General features: G+C 39.6%; 1 protein-coding gene across 1 annotated transcript in view; it reads right to left on the bottom strand.

The window, feature by feature from the left end:
* The window catches only part of LOC137170798 (synaptic vesicle glycoprotein 2C-like), a 58,651-nt gene extending 41,748 nt beyond the window's left edge, over positions 1–16,903 (bottom strand). Inside the window, exon 1 of the mRNA XM_067574377.1 lies at positions 16,714–16,903. The gene's annotated coding sequence lies outside the window, so the exon portion shown is untranslated. The remainder of the gene's footprint in view (positions 1–16,713) is intronic.
* Positions 16,904–19,992: the final 3,089 nt, after the last annotated feature.

The raw sequence follows: 19,992 nt of genomic DNA, 5'->3' as shown, positions 1-19,992 counted from the left end.
GAAATATCCCCATGGTAATTAAGTATTCTTAGAATTCAGTTTCATAGTGTCTCAATGTCAATAGTGGTAAGATAAAACCATACAGCCATTCAGTCACGTGACACACTTGTGTCAATCAGCAAACAAAAAGAAGAAAATCCATCTTTTCTACATTAGGCTTAACATGCTACTCTATCTATGTCTACAGTCCCTGGAATAGAAAACATACACTGAGGTGCAGAGACTGGGTTAAAGGCCCAAATAGACGGAGGCAGGTTGATGTATGGTGTTTCTGCTCAACTTTGCTCTGCTGGATTAGATAAAACATCAGTTGGGATCTGTCATTTGAACATAAGCGCCGGGGCTCCACAGAAACGCAAAGCAGCCCGAAAGACTTTGGTGCAATGCAGCAATGAAAGGAAGTTGGAAGTGTGATCTAACTAACTTTGTGCACGGCCAGATGATGAGACACTAGCTGCCCCTGGCCATGAATGCAAAGTCTCTCCATTCTATGGCTTCTGGACAATATCTGTCGCTATAAAAATTTATACTGCATCAACATGTCCTACAGTAATGAAACGTACAAGTGAGTGGTTTTACAAGTTGCTAAAGCCAGTATTTTAGTACAATAAAGCTCTGCTGGAGGGTTTGATGTGTACAGTATATCTGATTTGTATATCTACTACCTGTTACCTTTAAAATTCAAATAATTATACTGAATCAATATGTGAGACTGTCCTCACCAGAAACAGCATTTATCAAAATGACTCATCTTTACATTTTCTTGACTAGTGACCTCTTGTGGCTGTGCAAATAATGACTCTTATCTCTCAGAGTCAAAGGCTGAGATAGCATGGTGGGTTAGCTTTAGCGCTGGTTGGGCATACAAAGAATTGGACCTTAACACTAGAACATTGTTTTTTTGTTTGTTTCTTTGTTTTATAGGTATAGTTCTCAATTTGGGAAATATGCTTGTTTTGTCTCTTGTTGAAAGTTAGACGAGAAGATCAATGTCACTCTCATGTCTGTGCTTCCAGTATGGAGCTATAGCTGAGAGGTGATTAGCCTAGCTTAGCATAAAGACTGGAGGCAGAGGGAGGAACAGCCAGCCTGGATGTCTCCAAAGGTTTCCAATGAAATTAGGTACTGTACAAGTTTATTGATCCACTCAGCTCCCAGATGTTGTTCCCAAAACCAAACAAACGAGTTGGAAGAAGTGCTTCCAGTCTTTATACTAAGCTAAGCTGAGCTATTTGCCTCCTGGTTCTAGCTCCATAGTTAACACACAGATATGAGAACAGTATCGATCTTCTCATCTAACTCTTGGCACGAAAGCAAATAAGTTAATTTCCCAAGATGTTGAAATGCTCTTTTAACCATAACCACAATCTTTCCTTAACATTCACCACATATTTTCAGTTGCTTAGATGTCAACATAACCATAAAGGTTGCAGATCAGCAAACACTTTTATCAACCATTTCTGTAAGGATCTTATACAGTAGGTTATTTGGGAAGGTGCTGACAAAATACATATTTTGTTGTTTAGGTACTGCATGAAGACTTGTTGCCATATGAAGTATAAAAATTAAGGTATAAGATAGAGGAGCTCATCCTCACAGCTGTGTTCTTTCTGTTGGTCACCTATTTAAAGCTTTAGATGCTGTAGTTTATGAACTGCTGAGAATAGCCTCAAAAAGCATATTACAGGAATAGACATGTACTCTGAGTATCTACAAGAACTCCTTTTTGCAAAACTTTCCAAAAGTCATTTCCAGCGACGCAGCTCCTCCAACTGAGAGCTTGACGTCTGAGACTAAAGGTCAAACTCTGTGATAAACCTCATGATATGCTCTGAGAGTTTCTGCACCAAATGGCCAAGAAGAAAATAGCCAATCAACTCACTGCACTGCATCGCTGAGAGAACTTTTTATAATAGAGGGAAAATGAATAACGGTGCATAACAGGCAGCCAGGTCTGTGTATAATCCCTGGTCTCAATTCACCTTCTCTCTCTCTCTCTCTCTCTCTCTCTCTCTCTCTGTAACTGTCAGTCTCTCTTCACTTCTTCTTTCTTTCGTTCTTCCTGCTCTCTCTCTATCCTCCCACCTCTCTCATCCCAGTGCGCAGAGAATTTCAATGCAATGCAGAACATGAAAGATATCCCTCTTCTGTTGACATTTCATTATTCATGATAGGCTAACCGCTCTTCTCCTTATGCAAATTGTCATTAATGCTGACATTTAGTTTTTCCATGCTGTTTAAGCTACAGAGATAATTCTTAAAAGTCAATGTCCAGTCCATTGTTGAAGTAACCTATACAGCGTTTACATAAAACACATACTGCTGATGTAAGCAACACCTATGGTGATACAAGAAGTCAACACACCTTAACTATAGCCGTGGGAACATGTTTTAAGTGAGGATTGCTGTGGGAATGACGCAATATGTGTGAGTTGGGGGTGGGGGGATACCACCCTCAACACCCATATGAAAAAGATCTGTATAAATCAATGGTTCTTAACCTTTTTTAGGCCAGCACCCCCGTATCCATTATCCATGTCCCTTACTAACACTTACTCAGGCTAAATGTCTTCCCTGAATATTAATGTTGATTATCATTCTGTTATATCATTAAAAAAGGCCCACAAGGGTTTAAATGTAGTGAAAACCTGGCTAGTAAGAGCAGAGTGGGCTAATTGAAGTTCCACTTTTGAATAGGCTGCGATCATGCATAAATGATCTAACAAAGAGCGAGGAAAGCCGACTGTACAGACCACTGACCTAAAGATGAGGCTTCTTGCTATGCTGAAAAAAAAGGCGAGGTGGACGCAGCCGCAACCTCTTGGCCGAGCTTGCCTGTCCCTCGGCCGAGTCCCCCTCTCTCTATCTATAAAGCACTGTTTCATGTGGTTTTCCAACGCACCCCACATACAAGTAGGATAGCTTTCTATTTTGATGCACGTTAAAAGAATTGAAGCGCACCCTTTGACAGAGGAGCGCACACCATTACATAGAAAACAATGAAAAGCTGCACACAAGCGATTCAGAAAAAAGCCTCGTCTTTAGCAGGGAAAGCCTCATCGAAAAAAAGCTTCAGGTGATGGTGGTAAAATCAAGTCTAATGATAAAATTGAGAAAACGTACATTCAAATGTTGGAATAAACTGGCATTGAAAACACACATATACATAAAATATACACATATATACATACATATATATATAAGAACACCTCAACGCCCCCCTTCCAAAAATATTGTTTCCAGCACCTCCCATTAAAACCACCTGACTACTGAAACTTTTGCATCGCAATTTTCTCGTGCTGTTGCGTGCTTGTTTGCAACAAGTGTGTGGTCATGTGAGACCTAAACGTAATTTCCAACCGTACTGACAATTTGGAACCACTGTTAACCAATTACTGAATATGAAAATAACCAAAAAAATTAAATGAAACTTTTTTATTTATTATTTTTTATCATTATTTAAATTTATCGTCGTGAATGTGCAGGTCCTCTACCATCCACTAGGTGGTGCTGCAGCACCCTCCACACCCCTTCTTCCCACTGCCTTGGTTGCTTGTTTTTCTAATGACAAGATAAGATAAAAATGTAGTCATCAAATAAAAAATTACAAGTTACAACTATACAGTACAACTATATATGAGGTCAATGTAGAGTAGGATAAAGAAATATGTAACAAATTGGATAACAACCTTCAGGCTTGGGGCCTGGTTTTGCAATGAATAGGAGGTAGATGGAGCTGCGTGGGTGCAGAGTTTTCTTTTTTCTCTCTTCCTTGACCTTCAGGTCAGAGGTCAGGCGATTTGGGCTAGCTTTGTCTTCCATTCTTGGCAGATGACAGACTTCAGCGTCCTCACGCCTCTTCAGTTGCTGTATTTTCAGAGTGTTCAAAGTGTACTTGGGCCTTGTAACCAGCTACTCCTCTACCAGCATTACCTTTTCCTAGTAAAGCCTCTCTTTCTTCAGTTGGTCTTCTTTGAGTCCCTCTAGGACCTTTTGTTCATTTGCCCTCCTCTCCTCCTTCCTCTGTTTAGCCTTACGCCTCATCCTTTTCACCTCATGTTTTTCTCTCTGTCTCCTCTGATTCTCTGTTGCTTCCTTCCTGTCCTCTTTCTCACTCTTGCATCTCTCTGCTATCTCCAGAGCAACTCTTTCTCTGCATCCTATCTCCACAGCTCTCAGCTCAATGTACTTTCCTCTTCTGACCTCTTTCTGTCTCTCCTCCGGGGTCAGTTTCATCAGGCTTTTCAGAATCTCCATTTTATTCATAAAGGAACCTTGTGTTTTGCAGTCATCTTGTCCTTTGTCTTCTTACGCTCTTTCTCTACTCGTATCGGTAAGTTTACTCACTGACAGGTTTGTAGTAACTGATGCATTCAGACAAGAAAGCTTGTATGACATGAACAAAACATAGCAACCATAGCAATCCTTAGCGTCCATTTTGTGCTCATGTCTTTTTATAGTCACAGCTCACCTGTATGATATAAAGTGTCATCCAAACTAACCTGCAAAAGGTTTGAGATCAAGCCCATATCTACCTGTCTGCTATAAAATGTGCTTTTAGTCTTTACATTATGGGAGTATCTATGTTCTGTGTCTGCAATAATTAAGTGCAAAATAAACTTGAATGTCATTTTATTTGATTGTGTGTATGAATTATGTGTCATAATAGTAATAACAATAATAATAATAATAATAATTTGCCTATTGGTCATTTATCTCATCAAACCAGCTCTCCTCCATTAAAGCTGCATTAACATGCTGTGCAAGTAGTTGCTTTAGTCTGGATATATTTTATGATTCCACTATCAGTGTAGTCCAATATTGTATAAAATAAGTTGCACAAAAGTTATTAAACTTGAAATCTTTGCATTTCACTGTTATAGCTGCTAATGAGAGATTACAAATGTTACTTTGCTGTTATTGTAAAACTGGATTACAAATTGGGCATAGTGGTCGACTGTTTTGGCCAACACATCCTCATAATTAGATGACCACATAGGTCGATTGTCCATGCATTCCTATGTTTGGCAAAGCTGTACTCCAGTTGTAGGCAAATAGTGGCCCGTGGGCCAAATCCGGCCCTGCAGCAAACATATTTGGCCCCATGATTAAAGTTTTCACTTTCATAGCTGACATCAAAACATATTTTTTCACAAATAACAAAATAAACACAAGGATACTGTCCCCCACGTGAGGATAGGCATTAAAACTATGTCTATGTCCAATAAACCTACCAGAAATTAAAGTTTAATGTGTGAACTCAACAACTTCAGCCTGTACAACCAGAACAGATTTGCTCTTTACAAACACAAATGGTTGGCAGTCGAACAGAAATGGTGTGTTGATGACATTTTCCCCCCTCAGACACAGTCCTTAACAGCGTTATAAATCAATTTTATTCTTAAATGAGTTCAAATAAAAACAAAACATATAGTCCTGCCTTTCCACTGCACCAGTTAATGGCCACAATGAAAAATCCTGAAAAAACTGGCCCATGGTTGAACCTAATTGCTGACCCCTGCTGTACTTCTGTTGTAGTAGTCCTCCACCACCTGAGGGCACACCAGGACAAAACATGTCAGGGAGAGAATCAGAACTGAGAAGGAAAAACACAAGATTCCTAATATATTAAGTTATTTTTGTGTCTTTTTAATGCAACCATAAAAGACAGTTTTGAGAGCATATCTCTCGCACTGCAATCAAAAATCTAGTTTGTAAATAAAAACAAATGAACTGACAATAAAAGTATCTGGATTGCAAACAAATTATCCGTTACAATTTTGTTGGTTTTGGTCACAGACTTGAGAATTTTGCTTACGAAGGCCTCTTTTTTGCATCACAAAAAGTTTTGACTGAGAATCCTCATTGGTTGCGAGTCAAAAAGTTTTGCTTGTAAGTTGATGTGGACCACGGACGTATAAAAAGAACTGGATACAGTGTCGGAGTTGGGGCCCCATTCATTCTTATGAAAGTTGCTCAGTGGCGCATGAAGCCAAAAAAGCCACTTCCTGAAAACATACTGCACACGCTCTATGGGCCCAACGTGCCCATGGAGCATGCTCACTAGAGTCCTCTGCTGGCCGAGACGAGAAGTAATTTCGCAGGGGTTGGGACACTCAAAAAATGTATCCACTGATTTACAAACCTTTCTAGTCTTTTTGGGCCCAATAGCATCATGTGACATTGTAATTACATGGTTTGGCCACTATGTCAAATTGGCTTTAAAGCCCAGCGCTCTTCCTGGGGGCTTGAACTGGATGTAATGGGCGGGATCTACACTGATGGATAAGACAAGGGTTTCTATTGGTGGGTTTGACTTGGATCCATGGCATGACTACATACACAATGCCCTCACTCCCAGTAAACGCTAAACTGGAGTTACACACTCCGGTACAGTGGGTGGCAGCAAGAGGAAGAACAATCAACTGGAGAGGATTGCTGCAGTTATATGACGATATGTTGCTCTTTTTAATTGAAATGCTTTTAAATGCAGCACCTCAAGATTTCCCGTATGTAATGATTTCTATTACTTATATTTCTCCATGTCATGGAGTTTATCTCTTTGTTAAAGAATGACATGGATGGCTAGTCATCAGATTTATTCTGGTTTAAACTTTGTATTTCTTTTTAAGACTCACAACCTGAGGATGGCACGGTAGGGTGACTTTGACTGTACCCTCAGTCATGCAATGGATGACTGGTCAAGCTCACAGACATCTGCTTTTGGCAGATTGGCAAACATTCAAAATCACAATGAAATTTGACCATTGCTGTCTGAACACCATGCCTAACCACACTGCATGTTACCCGGTGCTTGCACAGACACAATCACATTCCCAGTAGCCCACATCAGAGACAATGAATCCTTCAAAACACTCCTGCAAACTGCCATTAAGTTCGGTGCAGGATTTGAATGTATTAAATTGTAGGTGAGAAATTAGTTCTGTGTTATGATCTGCAGCACTTATGCTTATTCTTGATGTATTTTTTGTTCTTTTGTGGAAAAAAACATTGAATCCCCGGGGTCATTAGTGTAGCCTTGTTATGATTTCAATGTGCAAAATAAAAGACACACAAGTATCTATTTAGAGTGCTTTATTTGTGACTAGTTGAAAGTGCAGACTGATTTTGGAATTAGCAATTCAGATGTACATCCAGTATTAATGGGGCCCAAAAAATGAGGCCAATTGAAGGACATGCATATAGATGTCCCACCCAGGAGAAGAGGACTCCGCGGTGGGGTTTACTTGCTGCACTGCAGCAAGAACCTCAGCTGACGAGGGGCATGGCACCTCTGCTACAGTGACTCCATGTTCTGGATCAGCACTGTCAGGTTCCTGATCATGCAGGTGTTCTGTTTACTGGATCTGTGATGAAAACAACACATCAGACACTAATTACTATTATAATCATTGTCTTTTCACATGCTGTAGAAAATCTAATATAAATTAATATGTATTCTATCAGATTATAATAATTAAGCAACTCACTGTATACCATACTTTAGAATCCATTTTTTTTCTTGTTTCATACCTCTGACAGATCTGACTCTGGCTCAGGTGCTTGCAGCATCCCGAGCATCCTGCTAGTGGCAAGTCTTCAGTTACACAGTGCTGCTAATGCGAAAACGGTTTATTATAAATGCACATAGAACATCACAAGTGACACAATTTTGTTAATAATCAACTATCATAAATGGTACATGCTATTCTATTAATACTGCATGGAGGAAAATAATGATTAAATGTCGAAAAGTTTCCTACTCACATCATGCATCTAGCTACGGTGCATATGTATATGTAAATACAAGTAAATCTTTCTATTCAGCGCTGTGCATGTCTTGACATCTTTTGCCAGACAATATGCCTATTTAGTTACATATGCCTATATTTTTTCATCATGCCTAAATACTCTCACCACATGATACATGAAATATTAAAGCCGCCAATATTGTCTCTCTCTCTCCCTCACACAGGGAAAACACATACCATTAGCCTACAGCATAGCCAGTTAGTAGCAAAAAACATAGCTAGCCAAGTTGGCTGCTTGATTTATAAAGAGATGGCGACAAACTCCATGACACTGACAAGCTGATGTAAAGTGAAAATCATGCTATGCTACATTTAAAAGCATTTCAATTAAAAAGAGGGAAATTAATGTCCACTTACCTCCCTGTAGCTCAAATCTCCATCTCCAGACAGTGGAGTATTTACAGTCAGAACAAGGACATTGTGGGTGTAGCCATGCTGTCAGTCCAAGTCAAACCCACCAATAGAAACTCTCCTCTCATCCATCAGCGTAGATCCCGCCCATTACGTCCAGTTCAGCTTGAAAGCAAAACTTTTTGATTCGCAAGTAAAAAAAATTGTGACGCAAAAAAGAGGCCGCTTTTGTGAGCAAAATTCTCAAGTCTGTGACCAAAACTAATGAAACTGTAACAGATCATTTGTTTTTTATTGTCAGTTCATGTTTGTACTCAAAAACTTGATTTTTGCAGTGTGAGAAATACACTCTCAAAACTGTTTTTTTATGATTGCATTAAACATCATACTATACAGCAGTTGACACATACTCCCCTCATGTGTATCTAACCTGATGAATCATGGAGCAACATGTCGGCCATCTGTGTACATCTTACTACCAGTTTGATAAAAAAATAAAACAGCATCATATTTCTATGAGAGCAGCGTGAGAACGGTTTCATAGAGGCTGATCAAATGAGAGTTAACATTCATTATTTGATGATCCATTAAATGTGAACTAATCACATAAACTCATAGTGACTCTGTCTTTTTTAGAGCGAGCAGCAGGAAATTTGTGACACATAGTGAATGAATTCATGCATGAAAGCATAATGATCAATGAAGAATTATCTAAATATTTTGCACTATTCTTGCTTGATATATTGACTTCTTTTGGAGGTTTTGGTTTTCAGGTGAAGGTTTGTGGAATCCCATTTTCACCTTTTAGTTTTTAATTTTATATTAGAAGAAATAAATATATCCTCTATTCTTGACATCTCTGTTATATTTAGATGTGAAGAAGTTTTAAAAGCCCTTCAACACACTCTGGATGCTCAATTCTGTTTCAAAAGAATTCTTTGACTGGTGAAGGATGGATAATTTATGAGCCTCTGGTTTATTTATTGAAGCCCGTCCACACAGGTGTTTTTTTTTTACTTTTTGCCTAGTTAGGCCTCTTGTCAGGACAGTGTCGGTTTTTACAGACCAAGCTTGGTTAATTCTGTTAAGATGGTACAACTCACTGTACATCTTTAGGACTTTTTTTAAGTGTGTGGAGTCTTGTGACATCACCTCACCAAAGGATATTTAGTTTAATCCAGAGCTTTGAGGATATTTTGTTCCACACAACACACCATAGTTCAGTTAATGATACAGCAACAGCCCCGATGGTTCACTAACAGGTATTTTCACTTGTTGCCGGACTGGGCCTGGTCTCAGGACTGTGCGGGTGTGTACTGGCTGTTGATTCTTGACTGCGGGCATCTTCCTGACACCTCTGTTTTGTTAATTCTGTCAGGGTGGAACAATCTTCATCTATACAATTCTTTTCTGATGATGAGCTATTATCAAGTGACCTTATTATCAAGTGTGACCCTATTTGGCAAAGCTGTAGTCCACCACCTGAGGGCACAGTAGGACAAAACATATCAGGAGAGAATCAGAATTTATTATTACTGTTTTACCTACTGACAATGATATACCAGCATCTCAAATTAAGGTGTTAAAACATCATTAAGTCAACACACAAACTGAACATTTATTATGGGGCTGTTGTATTACCTTTCATCCCATCGACCTTTACATGTTTCAGTTTATCAGTGTATCCCACATCTACATTCAAAGTCCAGAAAACCAAGAATTCCTTTGTCTTTTTCAGTGTTGCTTGGCGAACATAACTATATATTAAAGAATTAAATACACTTGTTTTCTGTATGACTGTATGGGTGATATGAGAAGAGCAATATCAAAATTGTAAGTAGTTATTGAGGAATGAATCAGGAGCAACCTGATAACTGATTAATTGCTTAATACTTACTTATTAGTAAGTAAGAACTACTCATTAAAGATTCATCATTTATCAAGTCAATCCTAATCCATTTCTCGCTTGAATAATTTGATGTCCTGTGTGACAGAAAATTGAATAATAGGTTATGAGTGTAGTGTAATTTAATGTCACTATGACACTGTGGTATAATAAATCCTGCTCTTAGGCTAGTTGAACTCTTGAACTTGTTCTGAGGGTTAGCTAGGGATATCTTTGCCTTAGGTCTATTATTTTAGACATTGTGTGGATCATGAAGCACCAAGACGAGCTAAATTTGAAGGATGTCCTTATTTGAAGTTATTGACTGACCATCAGGTCTCTGTGGGATCATTATGTAAGAAGGGGTAGCGGTTTGTGGAAGTGGATATTTATGGACCTGACTGTTTTTAGCTTTGCTTCTGGAGAGGTATAAAGCTGTCTGGTTTGTGTTCACAATCTTTAGAGAAAGGGCCGGCTAAACAACATGCTGTCTCTCCAAAAATGCACGATAATCGCATTTTTGTTTTGTGTTTTTGTATTTGGACATTTGTATAATGGCTACTGATTGTGTAATGGATTGTACAGTGTCTACAACTGCTTCAACAAGTAACAATGATTAATGTTTTCTTTATGTCTCTGTGTGGTTCTTGGGCAACGATGCAAAAATTTCCAGGACACTTGTTACCCACATTATGCTCTAACAGGCTGTTGACTGAGCTGGTTGAGCTGCTGTGCTCCGTCGGCCTACTTGTCTGCTGTAAAGTTCGGTCTCATACTTTATATCAAGTGCTCCGTACGGTTGCGGCTATATCTGCAGCCTTTATAGGCTACATGCTGCATTTTGATATACTGCATTGCACGTTAAGATTCCTTTATCAGGTTGCAGAGGCTATTTATTTTCACTTGTCAACAGTATATCTATACATCTAAACTCCTCTCTCCCTTTCTTTCTCAAAGTCAACTTTGCTATACTGGTGTTTAAGGAGGCTACAGCTGACAGAATGAGCTACACATCCATTAATTGAGGTTGGTTGGTGGAAATAAAAAAATAAATCGGTTACCTTTGTAGCCTGAAATAAGCAATACAACATTGTAAAAATACTTCAAGTAGAAGTTGTGCAGTCAAAATTGTTTAGTACAAGTACAAGTACTCATTATGCTGCAGGAGGGCGTCTTCTTTTTATTAGATCTTTATTGCTGATGCAACGTCCTGTAAGCAGACTTTTAATGTTGCGGCTGATGGAGCTAATTTTAAGTTCTTTATATACCATCTGACAATTTAATCTGTTACATCATATTCATTTTTCATCATATTTTATAAAATAATGGGCACCGACTACGGCTACTGAACTGGTGCAATAATTTACCAACCATTAACACTGAACAGTATTCTGTGCCAGTAGCCCACAGGCTGTTGGTCCGGACTGGTTTCTCTAGTAGTTTGTTCTATAAGTACGGTTTTCAGAGTAGACCATTAACTGGACATTTTTTACCATCACGTCAGCATTTTAGTGCCATTAAACTGGACATTTTTACTGCATTTTACTGTTTTAACCCAAACTATGATCTTTCCGGAACCCTAACCAGTGCCTAAAATTAACCATTTTAACCCAAACCATGGGAAGTGATTGGCGGATCACCTGCAAGCAAAAACGTTCCTCCACTTTGAAACAATTTGAATTTAATCACGTGATCTTGCACAATCAATACCAATGAGTAATAATTCCGTACTAACAATAAACGGACTATTGACACAGAGGAATCCATACCAATAGCCAATAGTCTTTTTTTTATTTAAAAGCTTAATTTGCAAATCTGTCAGGTAAATGTGATGGAATAAAAATATGGTGTAAAATATTCCTTCTGAAATGTAGAATAAAGATGCAAAAATGAAACTTTACTCAACCAAAGCACCTCAACATTGCATTTAAATACAGGACTTGAGTAAATATACTTAGTTAGCTACTTCCCACCACTGCCTTCATTATAATTTTAATTGTCTTGCCCATTTTAATAGATATTTCCAACCCCACGTACTGATCTACCTCATTGTAAAGCACTTTACTCCTCTCATCCAGGGATGGTCCTCAACCCACAACCTTGGCCTTTCCCCTCATAAACAGGCAAGCTAATATCGTTTACGGCCGCCTTTATTTCTTTTTTGATGGCGACTCCCCTCGCCCTCTGCTGTGATGCTGTGATTGGGGTTATTATAACAGCACCCTTATGATGTGATTTTAGCAATCAGCAAAATTCCTGCGAGCTCTGAATCAGCAGTCCACGGAGAGAGAAGAAATGATTCCCCTCGCAGTCGTGCTGTCATGGCCCGCTGACGCCATCCAGCTACGTTCATTAATCACTCACGCGAACGCACACACGGTCACACACATACAGTAGACGCATCCACACGCGCACACACGCATACACTCTGCAGGTGCATACTCTGGGACCCTGGTAGACATATTCATGCTGTGCATTGTGAAATGGAGAAAATGTTTCCTACGGGACATTGCTGTATTCCAAGAAAAAAAGAAAAAACTTTCTCTGAACAGATAGTGTTTTTGAAGTGGGGAATAGCAATATTAACATGCAGATAAGACAGATTCTGTATCTGCATGCAACATACTGGTTGACAATATGCAAGTGGTGTGTGCAGAGCCCTGCAGGCTTTCTGCGGCGCCCACAGATGGCTGCAGTGAGCATTTGCTAATGCACATCGTGTGAATGAAACTACACGCCAAGCTCTGCAGATGCTACACACTCGAGGTTTGGCTTTTGACAGAAATAACACAGGACTCCCATTATAATCATGCAGCTTAATGTGCAATATGAGTTCTATCTGTAAAGATACATTTTTCCAGCTTTAAGGCTGTTGAAGCTGTTGAATTGACATCTTTAAAGGATTATAAGAACAACATCTTCTCATTTACTTTCTTAGATTTTTTTGTTATTTTCCCTTAATTTAACATCTTCAAAAAAGCGCAACCAACCTTGAGCATTAAAGAGGACATAACATGCACGTTTCCAGGTCTATAATTAAATTCATATACTGGAAAATCTTTGCATGATTTACAGTTCAAAAAACTCTGTATGTATACTGACCCTTTATGCTGCAGCTCAGTTCAGCCTCTGTCTGAAACGGGTTGTTTTAGTTCCTGTCTCTTTAAGCCCCCCCTCCCAATGAGCCCACTCTGTTCTGATTGGCTCCAGAGGCTACGTAAACACACAATAATATTCAGATTTCACTTCTCTTTCTGTTTCGTACTCGCATTATAAACTTCTCAAATACTTCCATACATGCTGGAGCCAAAATCCGATCTGAAATATGCGAATGGTAGACGTAATACACAGCATGTACGGCAAAAAAAAGAAAAAAGCTTAGTCGTGTTTGTAGCTACATTACTGGAAAACTTCACGCAATCTATGGAAAAATTGGATTTAAACATTAAGCTTTGCTCCTGGTAAACATTTTGTCATCCCAGGTTGATTTCACACATCCTTGACATCAAGAGCATGATGCAAAGCCACTGCTGGAAAACAGGTGAAAAAACTCAAGTTTAGACTTTTTTTCCTGAGGCTGGCACAGATGACGCAATGTTAGTACCCAGTAGATACTAAGTGCTGAGGTCACAGATATGGACATAAGTGATTTTTACAATTGACTGCAGGTCTGAAGACTTCCTGCACTAACTTGAATTTACTCCCAAACATCTAGAATTAAACTTTTTTAGGCACTTGAAGCATAGGCTCTGCTTTCCCAAAAGGGGAACCAGGCTGATGAACAAGCAGTTTAAACACGCGTCCTCGGGAGGCTGTTGAAGCAGCATGACTGCCGGGGGAGCAGCGGAGTGGAGGTTCAGATTAAAGTAATGAACACACACCACATTATACAGCAGAATCATGCCTCACAGCTCCGAGATCCACTGAACGCAAGTGAACAGCAGAAATACATAAATTCATATATTAACAAAGGCCGCAAAGGGAACTACCAAACAACACAGCATTTAATTTGGGTTCTCCTCCTGATGTGCACACATACACACACACACACAGCGCTGCCTGATTGCTTGTATATAATGATGGCTGTGAGGGTTTACCGACTGCTGGAGCTTGGCCAGCTGCTGTGGGGGTCCCTGGGTGGATGCCCTACTGATGGAAACTGTGTGTATGTGTGAGTGTGTGTCTGTCTGTCTTTTCAGTATTTTTATATTTTGCCGATAGTGTTTTTTGTTTACAGAAAAGTGTGATTTTTTTTTTTTCCTTTTTCTATTTATTGCACTGGAAAAGTTCCCATTTTTTGTTTGTGCAAAATTTAAGGAATAAATAGCTCAATATTTTGGGAAATACACAGATTGATACCAGTCACATCTCACAACGGTAAATATGAAGCTCCCACCAGTAGCCAGTTAGCTTAGCTTAGCATAAAGACTGGAAACAGCGGAAAACAGCTAGCCTGGATTGTCCGAAAGGTTATAAAACCCACTTACTAGCACCTTTTAAAGTGTGTTCACACAGAACATGAAGCCATTTTTTGCTCCTCCTCTCATTCGCTTGCATTTGACCACTGTACCGATTATTTGCCCCAAACAGCCAAAAATACCAACAAAGGTAGTTAGCAATGGACGCACCAACCGTGTCTGTGTATTTGTGCTCAGTTCAGCCTCTGACTTAACTCAGAATTTACCAAAACTCTGGTTCTTTCTGTTATTTCTGTCCATCTGTTTATAGAATAGATAGCATATTTGTGTCAATTCACACCACTCTTGGCAAATCTACTTGCGTCTTTTCATTGACTTTATATGCAAAATTTGCTTCACCTTCTGCAAGACATTGTACTGTACTATATGTCCTCTGTGTAAAGACAACAAGGGTTGTGTGCAGAACTGTTTCTTGGCCTGGAACACCAGATAGCCTATGAGAGTGGTATCAATCTTCTCATCTAACGATCAGCAACTGTGGGTCAAACTATTGTTACCCTCACCTTTGCTGGCATGTACCACGGAAAACTGAATCCTATTTAGTGTACAGTTGAGGAGTCGCAAAGAGCAACGTACAGACTACTATACAGCCATTCATTCATTCTACACTGGTGGGAATTGTGGGGGGCAATTCTTGACTGCATTGCCATTAAAACTCCATGTGCTCAGTCCTGCGCAACCATCTTTTTTTCGGTACATTTGCACATTTGACTGGCTTGATGATGTTACCCTCTCTCCTCTTTCCAGGCTAGTGATTGGCAGACAGATTGCATCCTGACTCTCTGCCCTGGCCCTCACGGTGACATGTGGTGCAGACCCGTGCAAACCAGCCACAAACCCTCTTTTGTGTCCAGTCACCAAATATAAATGAGGCTGAGATAACACACAAAAGAAAATGCTTAAACATACTGAATAGGTGCCTGGACTGTCATCTGCTGCAGCTGAAGCAAACCGTATAGGTTTACAGGGCTAAAGCAAACATTAATTTACTGACTTGGGTGTTTGACAAATATCTATTCAAACAAAACCATTATCCAGTCAGAGAGTTGCCTTGAAGCAAACACCTGGACAGAATCTCTACATATTTGATCCAATTAAACTTCCCAGGGAGAGCTTAATGCAAAACTCATGTCACTTTCCTCCTCTTTGTTCCTCTTGCACCGTTTACTACTGCTGATGCGGGCTGCACAGTGGCTCCACAGGCTGAGCACAGCCCACAGACCACGTACATGAAGGGACATCAATCACCACGCAGCCTTTTGACGCAAGTCGCGTCCCATAATTAGATTTCGGGCTGTCCTGCTGCCTGGGAATCAATCCTTCCTTGCGAGGCGGCGGCACAGTGGAGCTGTATACAGTTTGGTGACTATCCCCACACTGCATCGAGCATTGACTCCTCCTGAGTAATGGATGGAGCTGTTCTCTCTCTCTCTCTTTTTCCCTCTCTCTCTCTCTCTCTCTCTCTCTCTCTCTCGCTCTCTCTGCGCAGCTCACTGCAGATTCACTCTGCCTTCATGTGCGCGCTCGGCGGACGGGAAAGCTCGGGGTTGCCTCCTCCGTGCGTGCGTGTGTGTGTGTGTGTGTGTGTGTGTGTGTGTGTGTAACGTTGCCTACTCATCTTTCCATGACCACACTGATCACGTCAGTAAAGCAGCACCCCCACCTCCACCTCCACCTCCATCACCCCCCCTCCACCCACCACCACCACCACATCCGAAAAGTCACTGTACAATGCTGGTAAATTTGTATTGAAGACGCACACAATCCTTTTTTTCTGCATTTCATTAAAAAAACTTTGCCAAAAGAATAAATGGGAATAAATCATCTTCATGTCTTAGAATATGCTCTGATTTAACATCATTATGAAATATTCTGATCAAATATAGTTCATGTGGTGCCAATTTGTTATTCCAAGCACGCGTCAAGATGGACAACTCAGAAAGTTCCCCAACTTTTCTGTCAATCATGCGCACAGGCTGCTTATTGATAATTTTATTGTCAAAAAAAAAAAAAAAACAGCACTGCATTTTAAAGCACCATTTCATCATTATGTCCTTTTTCCATTTTGCATATGAAATGATCCAGAAATGCGTGTAAATGATTCCATCTATGTTGCACTAAAAGGTAAAGGAAGGATGAAGTTATAGTTTGGCACATTTACAAAAGAAAAAAGATTAAAAATTCTCACCATGTAGACAGGAGCAGATGCATCGTAGCAAAAGCTCGATGAGTCTGAAGTGTCCGTTTCCCCCCGATTTGCTTCTCTACACAGCAGCAGCAGAGACTGTAGAAAGCATCGCGCCGTTGATTTCTTGTTCCTTGTCTTCTTCGATGCAGCGGTTCCTCTGCTGCAGTCCAAGAAAGACGAGAGAGGCTGAGAGAGGTGGGAAGCGTGAGTGTGATGGGAGGAGGAGGAGGGAGGGAGGGAGGGAGGAAGAGAGAGAGAGAAGGGAGGAGGGGGGGGGGGGTAGAGTAATAGGCAGACTGAAATCAATAGTAGGCTCGTGTCCTACGGAGAATAGTGAGTATTTCCGTATGAACAACAGTGTTTTGCGTAGGTTCGATGATGCAGGATGGATGACAGAATCTCAGACTTGTTGTTGATGATGAGGTCTTAAAAATCCAAAGCCTAGTTTAATGAAACCAAATCACCCACAGTAGGCTGTGTTATCAATATATCAATTACACCTTAAAACCCATATCTACTGTATCACCTTAATTGATTCTAAGCAGGATATGATTTCAAATGACCTCATCATCTTACAAAGCAATTACGATAATAACTGTCTGAGCCTATAAAATTTGATGTGTGGCTACTTTATCAATCTCCACACTCCAAAAACAACATTTTTGCTTCCTCTGGTGCAAGAAATCACTCCAATGATGAAAATTAGAACAATAAGGCGATTTAGACATCTCTACATTCCTGTTAGAAATGACAAATAGTGTTGGGCAAGTTTCAGTATTATGTCTGGATCTCTAAACATATCAAGCTGTCTAGTTTTAGAGACAGATAAATATACATGGTGCAAATATTAGATTTTTGGCCTGACACTGAAAAGATAAATGGATTCAGCTCAACACATGTCCGCATGTTCACTCAAAGAGTTACATTAAAGAGTGTGTAACATTTCAAATGAGAAATAACAAAAATATGAACTTATTAACAATAAAATGCACCATTTCTCAGTTGTTTTTCTGCTGCAGCCTTACCTACCGTTAGCTTATGGTGGCTAATGTCTGCAAACTTTAGATAGATACAGATGTGCAACTGACATTATTGTGTCAGTTCGGGAATATTTCACCAAACTATTGAATAGTATTGCAGCCAAATCACAAATTTTAAGGCTATCGAGAGTGTTTTATTAGGTTGAAGTGTTTTCATTTTCATGTGATATAAAAGCTACTTAGAATTTTTTTATTTTTTAATGAATAAAAAGCTTGTATGTCAGCTGGTAAAATGTCAGTTTTGCCCACTTGCCTCTGCTCCATATTTTTTTTTTATCATTAACCCATATTTGTGCATGAGAAGTGCACAATTGTATGTGTGTATGCATGTTTCCTTGCATATCTGCACTCTTTATATTTGCACTTTTTGAAGGGTGTCAGTCAGCACCAAATTACTCCCAAATAAAGTTTCAGGCTCAAGTTCAATGCGGACGTCTGGGCAGAGACAGTAAGCAATCCCCAAAAAACCCATCCTATTCTGCATGGCTAGAGAGAGGCCATTATGAACTCCAGTGAATGAGCACTCTTCTCCTCCGCTCACAGAAATAACCATTACCAGAGAATTCTCAAGGAGCGAGGAAGGAAGCCTGGAAGGACGTCCCTCTCACTCAGTCAAATAAAAATTCAGACACATTTGCATTTCTATCCAGCAGCTGTTGTTTAATTTGAGGGTTGAAATGATGAAAACCAAACACACACACACATAGCGGGTCATGCCTGCACACACACACGTACACATACACTGTATATGCACAACGCAAAAGTACTCAACTGGCAATAATTTACTCCTGCATTAACAAAACATGAGCTCTGTTCTTGGTGTCAGAAATCAAGACCTGAGTATGCAAACTCATAAATCTTCATATAGTTATTGTCTCTGTTTTCTTACCTTTTCATGAACATTTACCCACAATCTTCAGATCAATCACAAATATGCTCAAACGCAGAATTCAGGTAGGTGAGTGGGCGGCCGTAGAGAATAATACTGGAGAGAAACAGCAAGAGAGGAAAGATAAAGAGACATTTTTAAATTCTGTGTGCTTGTGTCTAACAAAACAAAGCCCTATTGTTAAGGTTCAACATGAAGAGGAGAGGACTTTGGTAATGTAATCTGTGCAGACTCTCACTAGTAAAATAAATGGGCTTGCTGCACGTAGCAATTGGTGAATTAACAAAAAAGATGATGGCACATATGACAATATAAGGATGATAACAATAAGATAAGTAAAATGATAGTAAATAGGCTGCAAAATTTGGAAAAACACTCTACTGCAGCCACACTGCAGCCTCATGCCATCTGTTGCTAGAGGCTGGTGCCACTCTTGCAATACAATATCCACTCATAAAAACTAATATGAGAAAATGATAGTAGAACTACTTTATTATTGTATTCAGGCACCCACAGCGTTTGGTTAAAGTTAGGGAAAAGGTCTGTGACAGGACACAAACTCCAGTCTTCTGCATGAAAGTCAGACGTGCTTCACAATCATCAATCTACAATATCATCCACAGTGGTGGAAGAAGTATTGAGATCTTTTACTTAAGGAAAAGTCTTGCATTCAAAATGTACTTACACACAAAAGTGCAGAGGTATTAGTGGCAAAATGTCCTTAAAGTATCAAAAGTAAATGTACAGTACCCATCAAAAGTTTGAACACACTTGGTCATGGGAAGGTGCAAAATGGGACCATTCAGAGTCATATTACTGTGTATATTATTGGAATACTATCACTGATGCATTAGCGTGGAAGCAGCATAATCATGTTGTAGAGCTAATTTGAACAACTTTACAGTATATACACTGTTGGAAGTGTGTCCAAACGTTTGACTGGTACTATAAATTGTGAGATGAATCCATTACAGACGTTATTCCAATGGACTGCTGAGAAAAGATGCTACCATGTTGCATTATGGAAATTGTAGGATCCACGTCTTTGGTTTTTGCCCATCGCTCATTCACTCCTAACATGCACACCACACCTGCACATATATTTTTACACGGTATCAACTTCAGTTCACACTTACAACCTTCCCTCTGTCTGTCTGTGTTATGTAAGGCTTGTTTAATTGTATAAAACTGTATAAAATCAACTGCTTCACCAATGAAAAACAAATGAAAAATAGAAATTTATGCATGTCTGCATGTATGGCATTCAAACAAACACATTGTGAATATAACTAATACTTATGGATGAACTTGACATTTCTGTCATCTCCAAACCTCTCAATATTATGGCCT

The sequence above is a fragment of the Thunnus thynnus genome, chromosome 19 (genome assembly GCF_963924715.1).
Source record: "Thunnus thynnus chromosome 19, fThuThy2.1, whole genome shotgun sequence".
NCBI classification, from domain to species: domain Eukaryota; kingdom Metazoa; phylum Chordata; class Actinopteri; order Scombriformes; family Scombridae; genus Thunnus; species Thunnus thynnus.
The sequence above is the reverse complement of the archived record's forward strand: the minus strand, read 5'-3'. Positions and strand labels throughout refer to the sequence as shown.